This window comes from Halichoerus grypus, chromosome 3, assembly GCF_964656455.1.
Source record: "Halichoerus grypus chromosome 3, mHalGry1.hap1.1, whole genome shotgun sequence".
NCBI lineage: Eukaryota > Metazoa > Chordata > Mammalia > Carnivora > Phocidae > Halichoerus > Halichoerus grypus.
Window position 1 is genome coordinate 54417688 of NC_135714.1, and position 6000 is coordinate 54423687.

Here is a 6000-nt window from a genome sequence, read left to right on the forward strand (position 1 = left end):
AGATCATGCTCCGTCATAGTGTATCAAATCTTAATTTATTTGGACCCTGATAAGTTGAAAAATAGTTTTAGTTTTGTAATATTTTCTCTGTTAATAATGTTCACTTTATGTTTCTGCAATAAATAAGGCAGATGTTGAAATTTTTGCAATTGAAAATGATTTTTTTTAAAGATTTTTATTATTATTTATTTATTTGACAGAAAGAGATAGCGAGAGCAGGAACACAGCAGGGGAAGTGGGACAGGGAGAAGCAGGCCTCCTGCCGAGCAGGGAGCCCGAAGTGGGGCTCAATCCCAGGACCCCGGGATCATGACTTGAGCCGAAGGCAGACGCTTAATGACTGAGCCACCCAGGCGCCTTTTTTATTGAGATTTTCTTTGTTCTAATATCAGTCGTGTTTTTGAAATAAAAGATTCTTTTAATCTTCTTTTTTTAAACTTCTGAGCATCTTATTTCATTCTTGCATTGTAAAAGATTTCTAAGGGGGATGTAGATAAAGACCTGGAGTTAGGAGATTTACACTGTAGAGTCAGTCTTGTGTAATTATTAATAGAAGATGTCTGAAGACTACTGACTAATAGAGTCAGATAAGGACTTGGAGGCATATTCTGGTAACTGCTCTGCTACACTTAATATACATATGCTTTCATAAGGAAGGCCATCTTTGCTGGAACTCTACAGCTGATCAAAGGGCCCATGGGTTCTTGCTTCCATAATTGAGATTATGGATTCTTCTCAGTGTGCAAATGGGCACTGTGGCATTATGGTAGACGATGGCATGGTCTACAAAGATGAGCCTACCTAGGTGATTTGAAAACAACAGAGCAGATGGAAATATTTCTTCTCAAACTTCATGATGCTGATACTTTTTTTTTTTTTTTTAAAGATTTTATTTATTTGACAGAGCAAGATACACAGCGAGAGAGAGAACACAAGCAGGGGAAGTGGGAGAGGGAGAAGCAGGCCTCCCGCAGAGCAGGAAGCCCGGTGCGGGGCTCGATCCCAGGACCCTGGGATCACGACCTGAGCCGAAGGCAGACGCTTAACGACTGAGCCACCCAGGCGCCACCCATGATGCTGATACTTTAAATGTATTTCTCTACAAGTCATCAATCCACAAAGTTATGGGAGCAATATTTTGTTGATTTTATCATTGTCAAAGAACGTATGCCTTGTGTTTCAAAACCAACCGTCATGACAGAGAAATTCCTGAGACAGGTTACCTATCTCCTTGCTAATTAATATTAGGGAGAGCTTAGCATGTACTCTACAGGGCACTGCTGTTCATTCAATGTTAGTATTCCTTCTGAGCTCTAGAAAGTGTAGCGATCGGCAGAGCCATTTAACCTAGAGCAGGTTCTAAGCAATAAACAATTATTTAGTTGACGATTTGCTTCTGTGTCTATTTTCCTCCATACAACATTTTTGTCCTACCTGGATTTAGTTTTCAAGAAACTAGGTGTTTTTCCTCCCTAGTTTTTCTTTATTCTTTCCCTTCTTTTCCTTTCCTTTTTTTCTTTATTTTTGACTGAAGATGATCTGTAACCTTTATTAGCACCAACATGATTTTGCCAACTTTCTGAAAATTATAAGGAAATATTCATGACAGTATAAATATGTCAGATTTTATTGTCAAAATGCTCTTTGGGAAATGAGTACTTGAAATTTTTAAACTTAAATGTATCTGTTGGGATGATTTTGGTGATGGTTGCACAACTAGCATAAATATGCTAGTAACCACTGAATTGTACCCTTAAACAGGTGAGCTTTATGGTATGGAGGTACATCCCAAAAGCTGTTAAAAATTAAATTCATTTTTTTAGTGATTGTTAACTTACTACAATAACAAAATTATTAAGCTGTCGGAGAGACAGTGAGGGTGGGCTTGAGCTCACAGAAGCAGAAAAGGACTCAACTGAATGGGTGTTCAGTTCAAGTTCTGGTGCCAGGGCCGTGCAATTCTCGGTGAGCTATGGGGATACAGTGGTGTATTACTGTTGACAGCAAGCGATTGGTTACAAATAATTGTTAAAGCATCAGAGTTTTGAAATGACTTACTTCTTACACAATTCAGAGCAGATAATTCTAGCATAACATCACTCTTACTGACTTGCATTTTCTTATATTTTGGGGGTGAAGTTACAAGTAGTGCATGGAGGAATTGCTTATGAGCCTGGTTAGATCCATGGGGAATGTGTCACACATATTACTGTTATGTGTCAGGGTGGAGAAGAAAGCCCCCGAGAAAAGCTTATATTTAAATTCAAGCTGCAAAATGGCAAAACCCATTTGTTCTTTGCACATTCTCCTATTCTCCTGTTTCTTCCTTCCCATATGCGCTCTGATCTGACTAGACAGCAATGCTTCCCAAGCTTATTTGAGCACAGAAGTATTTATTCCTGAAATACCTAACATTTTGAGGAACACAATGTTCCCAGAACTCAGTTAAGAAAATGCTGCTCTGTGAGTTCTAACTAGCCCAAAGCACTTATTGTTTCTGCAGGAGAGACTAGGGAACTATTGCACACTCAGCTCAGAGGGCATTCTTATTCATATTTAAATACGCAAGGATGCTTCTTGCTTACCTCTCTCTCCATTTTGGATACTTGAGAGACTACCGTGTAGCTGTTAAGTTTAATTGTAGTTGTTTAGTGCTTCTTACATTTTAATGTATATGTGAATTGCCTGTTAAAATGCACACTTTAGCAAATCTGGGGTTGGGCCCAAGATTCTGCATTTCCAATAAGCTCCCAGGTGAGGTTGATGCTATTGGTCTACGGACTATATATAACAAAGGTTTTGCATATAATTAGATCAGAGTAGCTCCAGAATAGAAGTGTGACTTTACTGAAAGCATACTAGTTCCTTCTGTGTTTCCTAAAGTTCAAGTATATAAACAGGTCTCTTCTATTATAAGGTCATTACGAAATGTTCAAAACCTTATCTCTTTGTCAAAATATACTGACCCTAACGTGGAACTAGATACATATTTCTTTCTACAGAAAATAAATGAGTAAAGGATTTAAGGGCCTTTACTTCCAGTTCAATGTGACTTGATTTTTAATATTAAATTGAAAGTGTCAGGATATTTCATTGCTTCTACAAAGTGAGTCTCACCAAGGTGAAGAATTTGGTACACCACACTCCAAAAGAGCACAAAGCAGCATTTTTGGCCCCGAATATGTTCATCCTCCAATGTTTGATCTGATTATTATATATAGACCCAAATATAAAAAAAATTCTAACGGGGCGCCTGGGTGGCTCAGTCGTTAAGCGTCTGCCTTCGGCTCAGGTCATGATCTCAGGGTCCTGGGATCGAGCCCCGCATCGGGCTCCCTGCTCGGCGGGGAGTCTGCTTCTCCCTCTCCCACTCCCCCTGCTTGTGTTCCCTCTCTTGCTGTGTCTCTCTCTGTCAAATAAATAAATAAAATCTTAAAAAAAAAAAAAATTCTAATAATTGCCAGGAAACAATCCTGCTTAATTTGTATGGAAGGCTGTATGCCATGTTTTTTATGTTATTTGCCTGGGGAGGGGAGCAGAGAGGCAGGGAAGGGGGTGCTATGAAAGGTGGGGTAGAAGAAAAAAATATATATCTTTAAATGCATAAGTTAAGGAAGTAAAAATCTACCAGTGAAGGATCTAAAGCAAGAAAGACATTTAAGCACAATTGGGGTGGCATAGGTTAATGGGCATGATAGAATCTAGAAATTTCCTAGAATGGTTCTAGGATGAGTAGAGAATGGAATCAGAACCCCACATGTATTCATCATAGTTAGTTATATTTAACTATATCTGTACATGATAATTGTTCTCATAGAAAAAAAGGTGGCTTCTAATGAATCATGGATAAAAGCCAAGATTAGCTCTTGCAAATGCTCTTGAGTAATACTTAGTTACATCAATATATTTTTAAAAACATCTAGAACTCAACCCCTTCTGAATTTAATTCTAGTGGCTCCTTGCCCAGATTGTCTACAGAAGCAGAGGAAAGAATTGAGATTCTCAGTATTATTTTCCCAGGATGGTTTTGTGTCATAATGAAATGAACAGTGATACTAATATTTTTGAGGGCTACACAATAAAATATGTTCCTCAGAGCTTAGGAAAAATGCAGACATGTCACTTATCTTGGGAAGCAGTATGTATAGCAGGGGTAAAACACTGTTGAAGTGGTTAGAAAAACTGCTTGACGTGAGGCAAATCACTTCTTTGGACTCCAGTGTTCTCCTTTGTTCTTAAACAAAGAATCAGTGAGTTTACTTGTCACCTTCATACTATTCTTTCCTCCTTTAAAAGGACGGCACCTTCTCATTTCCATGACCACTCCTATTGGTAGGTTTTCTCACTTTTACTGCACACTCTATTTTTGCAAAACACTGTATTTCTTAAGAAAGCCTGTCTGCTTGCCAAAGTCCTTATCTGTCTCCTATCCCCACACCCCTCCTCCCTAGTAGACTGTAAGCTCCACGAGCCACAGCTGACTCTGAAACTCTACTAACTGGGTTCAAAGTCCGCATCTGCCACTTAACTTACTGTGTGAACCTGGGAAGTCACCGAACTTCTAGGTTTCCTTACCTGCAAAATGAAGGTACCAATAGTACCTACTTCCAGATTTTTGTGAGGACAAACGAGTTAAACATTTGTTAACAGAACTAGAATTCTGTCTGGTGCATGGCCCTGTGTTGGTGCGCGGTCAATCAAATAAACGAGGGCAAGCACTGCTGGTGATTAGTTCTCCACTGTATCTCCCAAAGTTTTTAATGGTCTGTTCTTTAAAAGGAGCTGTACAGGGTAAGGTTGGGTTCGATGATGGAAGTGAGGCCCTGTCTACACGGTAAACATGGCTCCTTACCATGGGCATGAAGAGCCGCACACATAGGGGTTCTGTCTCCTGAACCAATGCATCCATTTACTGGGTTTCTTCTATTTTTATATAAATATTCTATGAAACACCAGCCCTGTCCAGAAGCCTGTATTTTTAACTACTACACAAGTAATACAGAAAGATAATATAGTACAATGGTGATAATCATGACTTTTGTAATTAGACAGACCTAAATGACTGTTGGTAAATGACAAAACCCCTCTGAGCCTTAGTTTCCTAATTTATAAAATGAGGATAATCACATGCGTCAGAGGGTTGTGAGATTAAACGGGATGCTGTTTGTAAAGTACTTAGAACTCTGGCCCGTGTTCAGTAAGTGATAAATTCTACATTCTTCTTTTAGATAGAACCCAGCTTTAGCTGTAAATAATGTAATTTTTTATAAATGGCATTTCTCAAGAGTGATAACATTCTATAGAATCACAGAATGTTAGCAATGAAAGAGAGCTTCAGGAATAACCACTCTGACTTCCCATTATGCAGAAGAAGAAACTGATCTGCAGAGAGATTAAGTGGTGCTATGGAGAGGCCTCTTGACTTTTTTGTCTATGCTCCTTCTCTGATATTTTATTGTTTTTTTTTGCAACCCAGGACATGGTGGGCACTCTATTAACAGTGTTTATTAAATAAATATTACAAAGATCAATAACAATTGAGTACTTATAATACCATTCTGCTAAGCACTGGGGACATCTTGAAAATAGTCAAAAAGTTGTCCTTGCCTTAAGGCACTCCTTAAGTGTCTTTCTGAGGGAGTATAAGACACCTGTTTGTTAGCAACATTTCCCACAGTTGACTCATTCTTTTTTTATTGAAACACTTTTTTTTTTCTTAATTTCTATGATTCCACACTCTTTGTATCCTTCTGGTTCCCCCTTTTAATGTCTTTTGCTGGTTGCTTCTCCTCTACTTACCCTTAAATGTCTGATGTTGCTCCATGCTCTGTCTGGGTGTTCTCTTTTTTCTCTAGCTGATCTTATTCAATCAGCTTCAATTACCATCTAAACCAACTGCTCTCAAGTTTTTTTTTTTTTTAAAGATTTTATTTATTTATTTGATAGAGAGGGCGAGAGAGCACAAGCAGGGGGAACAGTAGAGGGAGAGGGAGAAGCAGG